Source organism: Siniperca chuatsi, linkage group LG14, assembly GCF_020085105.1.
Source record: "Siniperca chuatsi isolate FFG_IHB_CAS linkage group LG14, ASM2008510v1, whole genome shotgun sequence".
NCBI classification, from domain to species: Eukaryota; Metazoa; Chordata; class Actinopteri; order Centrarchiformes; family Sinipercidae; genus Siniperca; species Siniperca chuatsi.
This window is the reverse complement of record NC_058055.1, coordinates 21,002,208-21,013,664: the sequence shown is the minus strand read 5'-3', so window position 1 is coordinate 21,013,664 and position 11,457 is coordinate 21,002,208. Positions and strand designations below refer to the sequence as shown.

Sequence of the window (11,457 nt, the reverse complement as noted above, 5' to 3'; positions counted from 1 at the left end):
TGGGAAATTTTTAGCATGCACACGCACACACACACACACACAGACATACAGTCTTTGAGGAAGTTGTCTTTGGATATTTGATATTGTTTTTGGACCTCACATCAAAACATCAACAAACCCACAACCTGCCTTATATGCACACGAAATACCTTTATTTTGTTTTTATGTGGACTTTCCTTTGACTAAATTTATTTCCTTACGCTTTACATTAATCTATATAACTATATCTTTAACCCTTAACCAAGCCTTCAACCCAATCCTAATGCTTCTCTCAATCTTAAATCCACATTGTAATCAAGATCTAACCTCTTGAAGAGGTTTAGACAAAAATGACGTCACTGTCACAAGCTTAGAGCTAAAAATGGTAACAGTACAAATACACACATTTATACGGAAAATTTCCTGAAAAATTCCTAACAAAAATAGCAAAAACTGAAGATGATGGTGATGGTGATAAAAAGGGGCAATAAGTATTACTTGTAACAATGGTTAATTTGACTGCTGTGGCCTAACATTTTCAACAGCTTCCTGTTTATAGGTTTCTACTGATTGAGTTTTGATCCGTCTATAAGCAACGTGAGGAGCAAAAGACATAGAAGAATCTGTGTCAAATTTCACGGCAATCCACACAGTAGTTGTTAAAAAATTTTCAGTAAAAGTGTCAACCTGTTGGTGGCGCTTGATGAATAGTCAGGGAATCACCAAATTCAATAAACTTCATCCTCTGGAGACCACAAATGTCTGTACACAATTTAATCTCAATCCGTTCAGCAGTTGTTGAGATATTTCAGTCTGGACCAAAGTGGTGGACCGACTGACTGACAGACCGACCTTGTCATCCCTGGAGCCATGCCCCTAGCATGGCTAAAAATCGTTCATTGAAATGTGAGTAAATGGAAATCCTCATCAATACCTTTATTTATAGTCCTTGAACCTGACATAAAAAATGTCCCTCTGGGAGCTGAAGCCCTCATACTCCTGAGGCACTTTCAATTTATAGATTGAATGTTGCGAATGCAGCTATATTCAGTTGAAGCCATTGTTATAAATCAGGTGAATGTACCAGTTGAAAAAATTATCTTGAGATGAAGTTGAAAATTCAATCACAGGATATTTTAACATATAAGGCCCATGGGTCCTCTGCTTGCAGTCATTAGGTTCCCTAGACTCTCAGTGCAGGAGTACTGATTTAAGAATATTAAACACTGGCAACTAAACACTCTCACTCATTCAAGATGGGAGTCTTCACAGATTTTCATTATAGGTTTTTAAGACGAATGTTTCATATTTCAGATCATTGATAATATGTGCAAGCAATGGAAGCAAAATCTTTAAGTAAAAATACATCTTTAAATCCTGCAGCAGAGATCAGTGTCGTCCATCATAATCAAGACACTGTAGACTAGAATCACCTTATTTTTAAAGTATAATAACTATTATTTTGTTGTCAGAAACAATCACTTGCAGGGAATCGTCTTCACTCAGAGGACATGAAATCTATAAAACAAGCTACAAAACGGTCTTGTGAACATTACCTCTGAGTACTTAACTCGGTGAGTTGGGGCCACCAGTCTATAGATGTGGGTGATGCAGCCTTATTTTACAGTGATAGGGAAAAAGCTAAATAACTTGTAGTTTAAGATCTGAATTAAATGAATGGCACCTTTAAACTCTGCTGATATTGGTGAAAGTGTCCCTACATTTGTGATAGCTGTTTGCAGGGCAGCGGTGAGTAGGGAATTAACCAGAGGACCAGGGTTCAAGCCCCATGTAGTGCAGACTGCCACCCTGCTGAAGAAGAAGAACTGTACTGTAAGTGACCTCTGGCCTTTTTTGGAAGGGGCCAATAGATAAGAAGTTTTCCTCATCATCAATTAAATTTTACATTGTTAAGATGAGAAATGTGAAAATTTCTGAAGGTTATGTGTGAGCATGTGTCACCAATTGGAAGATGAAAATCTCTAGTTGCAGTACTTTAAGTAGTCGTAGCTGAATTACAACTTGCTTGTAGTAGTTGTGGTAATAGAAATACCAGTAGCAGGAGCAGCAGCAGTGATTCCATAAGTAGTACCAGTTGTAGTGGAAGCAATAGAAGCAGGAGATGTAAGGATTAAATGATTGTCATAAATAAAATAAAATGTATGGGCCACCAATAACATGGGTCAGCCACTCTTTCTCTCGTCACTGGCGCTTTTACCCTATTTAGTTTGTCTTGTTTGTTTCTTTCTCTTTTAGTTATGTAAAATAAACATATTTTTAGTCACAACTCATGTGTGGCGTCCCCTCCTTTGTCCAGCCATGAGTCGGGCTGTGACAGTAGTCAAAGAATGATAGGGATCTAATTGATTAAGCCACAAACAGAAAGAAAACAAAAGAACCTTGAAAATGCACACAGACGATATGATAAACACTTTTATTGTTAGGGGTTTGGGACCTTCTAAAAATAAAAACTTGGATCAGATAAATGTGAGGAATTACGTCAGAGACGAAGCATTGAATGTGTCCTCTGAATTTGACTTCCTTGTTACTGAGAAAAGAGCCTGCCCCTGATACTGTGAGCATGGCTGTTTACATGCTCACAGTATCAGGGCCAGACAAAATGATGGAAACACTGCTGTACATGAAAAGCGAGGCAATTACTCATTTAACTGTTTTACAATTAAATGAGTAAAACAGCAGATACACCAGCAAATCATATTATAAAGAATGCTAGCCAGTGACAACCACCATTCAACAGGTCAACATAAAGCAAAGAACAGAGTGTATCACAGAGAACGTCTCCTTGGGTCAGGACACTCACAGGCCAGAAACCCTCCTAAAATGCAGCTATATGCTATAAAACTAGTTATGATTGTCACTTTATCAATTACAAATTATAACGGTGTAAGTACTGCTGCCCTAACAGGTGCAACAAACTCAATAGAAGACATTCTGTACACACCCACGCAGTCCTGAGGAGAGGTCTAATCAGGCAACATGAGTGAAAACACCTGTGTGGATAGGTTATGGGTGTTTAGAGGCTTTAATAGTCTTAACCTGCAAAATAACTAGTAGCTAAAGCTGTAAGGTAAATGTAGGGGTGTAAAAAGTACAATATTTGCCTCTGAAATGTAGTGTTTAAAGGATAAAGTAACTTAAAATCTTAATTAAGTACCTCAGAACTGATCTTTTTCACAATTTTTCACAATACTCATTCAGCAGGAAACATAGAGGTGGAACCAATGACATTAATGATGAATCCTGTCCATGTTAAGTGTACCAGTAAGCCATGCCAATGAGCCAGCATGTGCATAACAAAGGTCCTAGAACAGGTATGCCTAGATGAAATGCAGACATTATTAATGTTCAGTGTTGGAGGAAGTAATATTAGTAATACCATTATGTGAATATACTCCATGACAAGTTAAAGTGTGCACTCAAAAAATTACTTAAGGAAAAGTTGCTTATAAGCTCATCATATGTTTTATGTGTTTAATGTACAAAGTAACTAGTAACTATAACTGTAAATTTACAATATTTCTCTCTAAAATATTGTGAGTTAGAAATACAAAAAAGGACACACACAAGTAACCTATAAGTACCTCAAATTTGTCCTTAACACATGTACAATCTACCTCTGTTAGTGTTATGAATTACACCTGTGCTTTTCCCCCAAAGCCAAAGAAGCACATTTTGAGATTCTTGCAATGAATTCCTAAGTAAACGGTTTTATTTGGATTGTAATTTATGTGTGTTTTGTAAAAAATAATATTTTATCTGTTGAACATTTGTCTTTTGAATGTAAGCTTGTTTACTAATTTTGGAAAGACTTTCAAGACTGGCCCTCAAAGACCCCCCCAACCACCCACCCACCCTCGCTTGTTCCAAAAAGTGAATTTTGGGTTTTATTTTAAAGAAAAAGAATGCAGAAAACCTGTTGATTTTGGCAAAATATTATAAACATAAGTCTGGATTTTGCAAATGTTTTCCTCCTTTATTTTAATAAACTTTTATTTTATTCTAAGTCTCTGAATTGTACAAACAAAATATGCAGTATGACTGTACACAACTGTAATAACCTCGGTTTAATTAATTTTGTTTTTCTATTTTTTTTATCTTCTTTTGTTGGGTATTCATATTTATCTGTTATGTTCTGTTGCTCATATTGTGGCATTTGACTTGGAATTGAGCTCTGACTTGATTGTATGAACTTGAGTGTTCAATAAAGGAAAAAAAAAACTGACAATTATTATTATTATCTACTGTGAAAAGGGCCCACTGCCCTGAATTACAGAACTTGAGTAAATGTACTTTCTGTTACTTTCCATTCGTATTTCATTATTATTATGACTTCATTCAGATTTGTGAAACAGCGCCCCCCTGGATTGCAACGTGTGGTAATGTTAACCAGCGTGTGTGGTCAAACACGATATTGCAGCCTTGCAGTGGAAACAGTAATGTCAAGGCTACCGAAACCAGGTGAAGTTAACATCCTTTGATTAAAACTAGCTTTGCCTAATAAGTGTATCCAGTCTGGTGGTCACTGTCACACCACTGTTGATTAAATTATGAATGTAAAAAAAACAAAACGTTGAGCCAGACTCACCGTGGCTTCACATTAAATAGAAACAATTTCGCTAATGATATCAGCTCTCCTGCTTTGTAAGACTAACTTAGGTAGCTAGCAGGAGCGGATGGTTTAGATCTTAAGTCCTGGTGAAAAACAGCGACACTAAAATACCAAAGAAGAGCTAAAGCAGTGGGTGCTTTTTTCTTCAAATAACGTGAGTAAAACGTTTCTGTTTGCTTTTTTGTGCTAAGTTAGTTATAACGGTTAAATTGTCCGCCGTGGCTGTGTGTATTGTATAACCATGGATGTATTATTAGAAATGATTATACATCATGGTATTAACTTGGTGTGTGGTTGATGTGATGGAGGTCATGCTGCTACTGTGCCTTGTTTGCCTGGACATTGATGTTGCCATGTGTGCTGTCTGGACACTATAAATTCACAATACAATTATGCATTGGTTGACAGTCAAGTCACCCATCGGTGTGTGATTTGTGATTGTTTGGATTTGATTGATTGTCTGTGTCGAAGGTTTACACTAATATAGTTGGCATTTATTCATTCTTGTTGTGTTTTTAAGCTGCTCTGCAATAATTATCTTTAATGTGTGTCTAGAGAAGGAATACTGTTGACTAATGTGAGCTAATTTTATGTGACACGCATAAAAGTAATAGGGGTGTGTAAGTCATGTATTTTTATAAATGCATTGATACTTTTGGAATTTTAATCTGTGAATGAATACTGTACTGTAACTAACGATTATTTTCATTACTGATGAATCTGCTGATTATCTTCTCGTTTAATCGAGTAATCGCCTATAAAACTTCAGCAGTGAAAATGCCCATCCTATCACAATATCCTCTAACAAAAAGTGACATCCCAGAACATCTTGTTTTGTCTGACCAAGAGTACAAAACCCCAAAATATTCAATTTATAGTAAATTGAATATTTTGCAGTTTTTGTAAATTTTGACATTTGAGAACCTGGAAAGATCAAATGTTTGGCATTTTTGGTTGAAAAATGACTTAAACAATGAATTGCTTATCAAAATAGTTGCCAATTAATTTTCTTTTATTCGACTAATCAGTTTAGTTACTGATCGTTGCAGCTCTAATCCCACTGCAAAGTTTTTAGATGACAGTATTCAGATGATTTGGTGGCCTTCATGATAAAAGTTATTATTTGTATACGTTCAGGTGATTCGCCCATTTATTTCGTCCTCTCCCTGTGCTCCATTTTTTTCTTCTTACTAATGTCTCTCTTATATTCTTCCCTTCTATCTTTGTGTCCCTCTGTCGCCTTCCCCTAACAGTGTGGTAAATATCTCTGAAAGTGAGGGTAACACACACACACACACACACACACACACACACACACACACACACACACACGACAAAAACATTGGAAGCTATTTATAGTAGCAGGCGGGGGGAAAGGTACACAGGCCATGGAGATGTGTCCTTCACCGCTGCTGTGAACAATACTGCCTGCCAGACTCGCATACACAACACACATACACATGTATGCCCACACTCAACATGGACATGCAGGGACCTCAGTTAGTGTCATATAATATACAGGCAACATAACATACAAAGCAGCATATGTACAGTAAATGTACACACATAGGTTTATACACACGCAGAAAGTCAAGACAACTTTTATACGTGCACACAGAGAGAATAAAGGTCTCTGCCAGCTTTTTTCCCACCAGCTGATGATGGCTCTAAATGTATAAATGTTAAACAACAGAGACAGAAATAAGACAGAGGACAGTTAACTCTGTCTAACAGACACAAAACACAACAAAGAAACTCAGAGGGGAAAGGGATAGGGGCTAGTATAAATGGCAGAGTGGCTACTGAATCAAGTATTCAGAAGATCGAGTAAGATTGGTTGAGTTACTATTTACATCATGAGAATGTAAACATCAAAATGTTTCCCTGGTAGCTTTTTCTCCATGGTGGTAACTTGCTAACACTGAATTGGAGGACCACTGTTTTAGTGTTACTATTGTTGTTGTGTTCATTGGTTATATATATTATATATATATATATATATATATATATATATATATATATATATAAAAAAACTTTGTCCTTCACCCTCTGCGGGTGGTCTCATCCTTCGAGCTCGGGTCCTCTACCAGAGGCCTGGGAGCTTGAGGGTTCTGCGCAGTATCTTTGCTGTTCCTAGTACTGCACTCTTCTGGACCGAGATGTCTGGTGTTCTTCCAGGGATCTGCTGTAGCCACTCCTCCAGTTTGGGGGTCACTGCCCCGAGTGCTCCGATGACCACGGGCACCACTGTTGCCTTCACCTTCCAGGCCTTCTCCAGCTCTTCTCTGAGCCCTTGGTACTTCTCTAGTTTTTCATGTTCCTTTTTCCTGATGTTGCCATCGCTTGGTATCGCCATGTCAACCACAACGGCTTTCCTCTGCTGTTTGCCAACCACCACGATGTCAGGCTGGTTCGCCATTACCATTCTGTCAGTCTGGATCTGGAAGTCCCACAGGATCTTGGCTCGGTCATTCTCTACCACCTTTGGAGGTGTTTCCCACTTTGACCTCGGGGTTTCCAGTCCATACTCAGTGCAGATGTTCCTGTACACTATGCCAGCTACTTGGTTATGGGGCTCCATGTATGCTTTTCCTGCCAGCATCTTACACCCTGCAGTTATGTGCTGGATTGTCTCAGGGGCCTCTTTGCACAGCCTACACCTTGGGTCTTGTCTGGTGTAGTAGATCTGGGCCTCTATTGCTCTGGTGCTCAGGGCCTGCTCCTGTGCAGCCATGAGTGCCTCTGTGCTGTCCTTCAATCCAGCCCGCTCTAGCCATTGGTAGGACTTCTTGATATCAGCCACTTCAGTTATGTTCCAGTGGTACATCCCATGTAGGGGTTTGTCCTCCCATGATGGTCCTTCCTCCAGCACGTCTTCCTTTGTTCCCCATTGCCTGAGACATGCCTGAGCACGTCATCTCCCTGAGCATATATATCTATATATATATATATATATATATATATATATATATATATATATATATATATATATATATATATATATATATATATATAACTCAAAAATAAGAACTCTTAGTTAAATAATCTTGACCATGTGCAACTAGGTTTGGCAGTTTTGTGTCGCAGATTTGTCAAATGTACACAAAACAGGGGGTAAAAAAAAATTTTATAGGTCCCATACTTTTCTATTAATTTAGAAGGGAGTTAATATTTAACTGTAATTTGGAGTACCAACTTGCATAGCTCTTTTCAGGAAATGTCCTAGGAAATAATTTGGATCTGTAAAAGCGTTAAAATGTATCATAGACTATTGAACTACTGGGGCCATAAATACATGGCTGCTTACCTGAAACAGTGCTAAAACAACTCTATTATTTTTTAGTTCTGAAAATGTATCAATTAATTAGATAAAAATTTTTGTACATTTTAATGCAATATAATGTCAAAAATTACATGTATAAAAATAATGAATATAGATATCTTTGAAAAGTTTAGCTGGAAGAGGGTCAAGGAGACAGGTAGTTGGTTTAGAAGCTAAAACCAGTTTAGACAGTGTCTCTCTCGAGGGAGTTTCAAAATTTGTAAGAACTGAGACTAGCTGGGATTCAGCATGTGAGTATTGTACAACCGATTCTGCAGAGGTAGCTGGAGATGTGGAAGTAATTTTGTGTCTTATCTATGTTACTACAGAAAAATTAAAGAAGTCATGATGGCTGCTTTTGAGTAAGTTTAGCTACAATACAAAAAGAAATCTAGGATTGTGCTTGTTGTTACTGATTATGCAAGAGAAATAGGCTATTCATGCAGCAGTAAGAGCACGAGTTCAATACACTCTCGTGCCACGTGAGGTAGAAAACTTCAGTTTCGATTTTCGCCATTTACGCTCCAGACTCCTGCGGGCCTGCTTAAGAGCATGTATTTCATCTGTAAACCAGGGTGTAGACATCTTTGACCATCTAATTTTGGTAGAAAGAGGTAGAAAGGGCTGTGTTTAAGTCACTAGTACAGTTTTCAACAGGCTCTGTTGCTGTCGAGAAAGGAGCCAAGACTGCAGGCAATTGTTCATTAAATGCCATTAAAGTTGCCGGGCCAATGTGGTGAGTAGTAAAAAACATTGGTGCCAACATTAGAAGGACAGGCTAATGTCGCTTCAAATTTAATTAGAAAGTGATCCGACACCGCGGATGAGACAGAAGAAACATCCATGGCAGACACCTCTATCCCAGAGAAAGTCTAGGGTGTGACCACTGCTATGAGTAGGTTCATGTAGAAACTGAGTGAAACCAAAAGTATCAATAAGTGCCATAAAGGCTTTATTTATAGGGTCAAAGGCCTTATTTAAGTGAATATTGAAGTCAGCAATAACTAAGATCTTATCAGAGTGAATAATAAGATAAAAAGGGCCAGTACCACAAGGTGGAATCCATTACTTGGACAAATAGTATAATTTATAGTTGATGGTGATGGTTTTAATACCAGAGCCTCAAATCAATAAAAAGATTTTTCCCATTTGGAGGTTAAGCTGTTAAAGTTGACATCTTGAAACATCTTCTTTTTTGTGACCAAAAGTCCAAAACCCAAATATATTCAGTTTACTATCATATATGACAAAGAACAGCATCAAATCCTCACATTTGAGAAGCTGGAACCAGTTTGGCATTTTTGCTTAAAACAGTCTAAAACAATTGTTTGATTATCAAAATAGTTGCAGATTCATTTAAAGTCTCTGCATCAATGGTATATTAAGATAAATGGTTTTGCATTTATTGCATTTGGGAGTTAAAGTGTTTGCTGATGGCTCTGTGGTGAAAATGGAATTTAACTATCAAGTCATATCATATAATGCCACCAGAGGGCAGTACAGGAAGGCAGCTGATGGTCTCTGTCACCGTTTCCATCCTTGAAGTCCTTCTGAATCTATTTCTTTTTGCTGTGACTGATTTAAAAAAAAAAAGAAAAAAAAAGAAAAGCTGGTTGTCTAAAGATTTGATTCCTAAAGTCACACAGGACAGGCCAAAGGAATGAGAAACGGTAATGATCAACATTAATCAATTTACTTCAGTGAGAGGATGTATAACAGTAGTTACTCTGATTATTGGGATAATTTTCCTCAGTTCTCTCTCTCACTACAGTGATGGCAGTTTCTGTACTTAATAATGAATAGTTTTAGTGTTCAGTTTAAAACATCAGGACCCTTGGACTCCTGTACTCCAGTTGGTCAATACTAACTTTAACCTAACCTCTGTTCGATGCAGACTCTTACTGGGTAACAAATGTTCAACTGGTGATTATCAAACTAATGCCAGTGTTTGACCTGCAGTGCCGCCCTGAGTGTTTTTCTCACACATCAGCACCTGATTGTGACGGATTCAGCTGTTGTGCTATATTTTTCCCGAGATTTTGATGTCCTGCTCTGATTAATTATTGTGTGCTAAAAGCAGTTATTGTGTTAATTATTAACATGATAATTATTAACGCGAACATTCAATTTGAGTGATCAAACAATCATCTGCCCCATCTCTTCTTGTTATCAATGAAGTTACATTGTCACTATAGATGACGGTGTATACAATTGCTTCACTCATTTAATAATGATATAATATTAAATATTATTAAATACATGGTCTTTGCTGTGATGTTCATAAAAGTGTAATAACTTCTTCTGATGTTTGCAGAGGCACTCATTTAGAGCTAAATGAAAAAGAAAATGAATCTGCAACTATTTCTATCGATTGTTTCAGTCATCAGTAAAAATGCAATTTTAGAAGATTGTGATAGGTATTTTTTTTTTACTATTTTTAAAAATTGTATAAACTAAGCAACTAATCGATTAATCGAGAAAACAATAATGAAAATAATAGTTAGTTGCAGCCCTTCATTATTTCAGATAAGGCAGGGAGCCTCCATTATAAAATGCTGCGGGAAACACTGAGTTGAGGTGGTAAACCTGGCATATCTTGTCTGGTGATCAATTTAGTCAGTAGATGAGTGTCTAAACAACAGTCACACTCATTTATGGCATTTTCTGGTTAATGGTTACATTACATCTACATTACACAGCTTTGAAGGTTAATGTTTTATTTAATTTAAGTGTAATAATTTTTTATGATGTTAACGGAGGTGGTCTTCATTTCGGGCGAGGTGGACCAAGAACCATTATGGTGGAAGGATGAACTTCTCATTAATGCATTTGCCATTTGAATTGTTGTCCACTGTATTCAGTTCTTCACTACAGGGATGCAACTATTTTTATTATTGATTAACCTGTCGCTTATTGTCTTGATTAATCAATTTATTATTTTTGTCTATAAAATGTCAGAAAATAGTGAAAAATGCCCTTTATAATTCCCCACAGTCCAAGTTGGCATCTTGAAACATCTTGAAACATCTTCACAACCAAAAGTCCAAAAACCCAAAGATATTCAGTTTACTATCATATATGACAAAGAAAAGCATCAAATCCTCATTTTTGAGAAGCTGGAACCAGTTTGGCATTTTTGCTTAAAACAGTCTAAAACGATTGTTTGTTTATCAAAATAGTTGCCGATTCATTTTCTGTCGATCGACTAATTGTTGTGCTCTACTTCACCATCATGTCGTCAGTTACCTGTGATAAAGTGAGGTCAGAACCAGTCTAGACCTAACTAACTAAAATCTCTTTTCAAATACTTGTAACAAAACTGTCTACTACACACAGAGTTAACCTGGATAACGTATTTGTTTATGGTATTTATGGCCAGTCTTAGCCAAATGCCAATCTGTATCGACAGTTTAGATTTGTTGTAGTTTTATATTTTATTCTGCTGTACACTACTCTGTACATTATGTTGATAGAGTGAGCTAACAAAGCCCACAAAGCAGAGATAACATTATCAGCCATCAGTAAT

At 37.0% G+C, this 11,457-nt stretch overlaps 1 long non-coding RNA gene across 1 annotated transcript in view; it reads left to right on the top strand.

Annotated features, from left to right (window-relative positions):
- Positions 1-4,464: 4,464 nt before the first annotated feature.
- LOC122888364 overlaps positions 4,465-11,457 on the top strand; it is a 37,401-nt gene continuing 30,408 nt past the window's right edge. The window contains exon 1 of the long non-coding RNA XR_006380685.1: positions 4,465-4,763. This is a non-coding gene — a long non-coding RNA (uncharacterized LOC122888364). The remainder of the gene's footprint in view (positions 4,764-11,457) is intronic.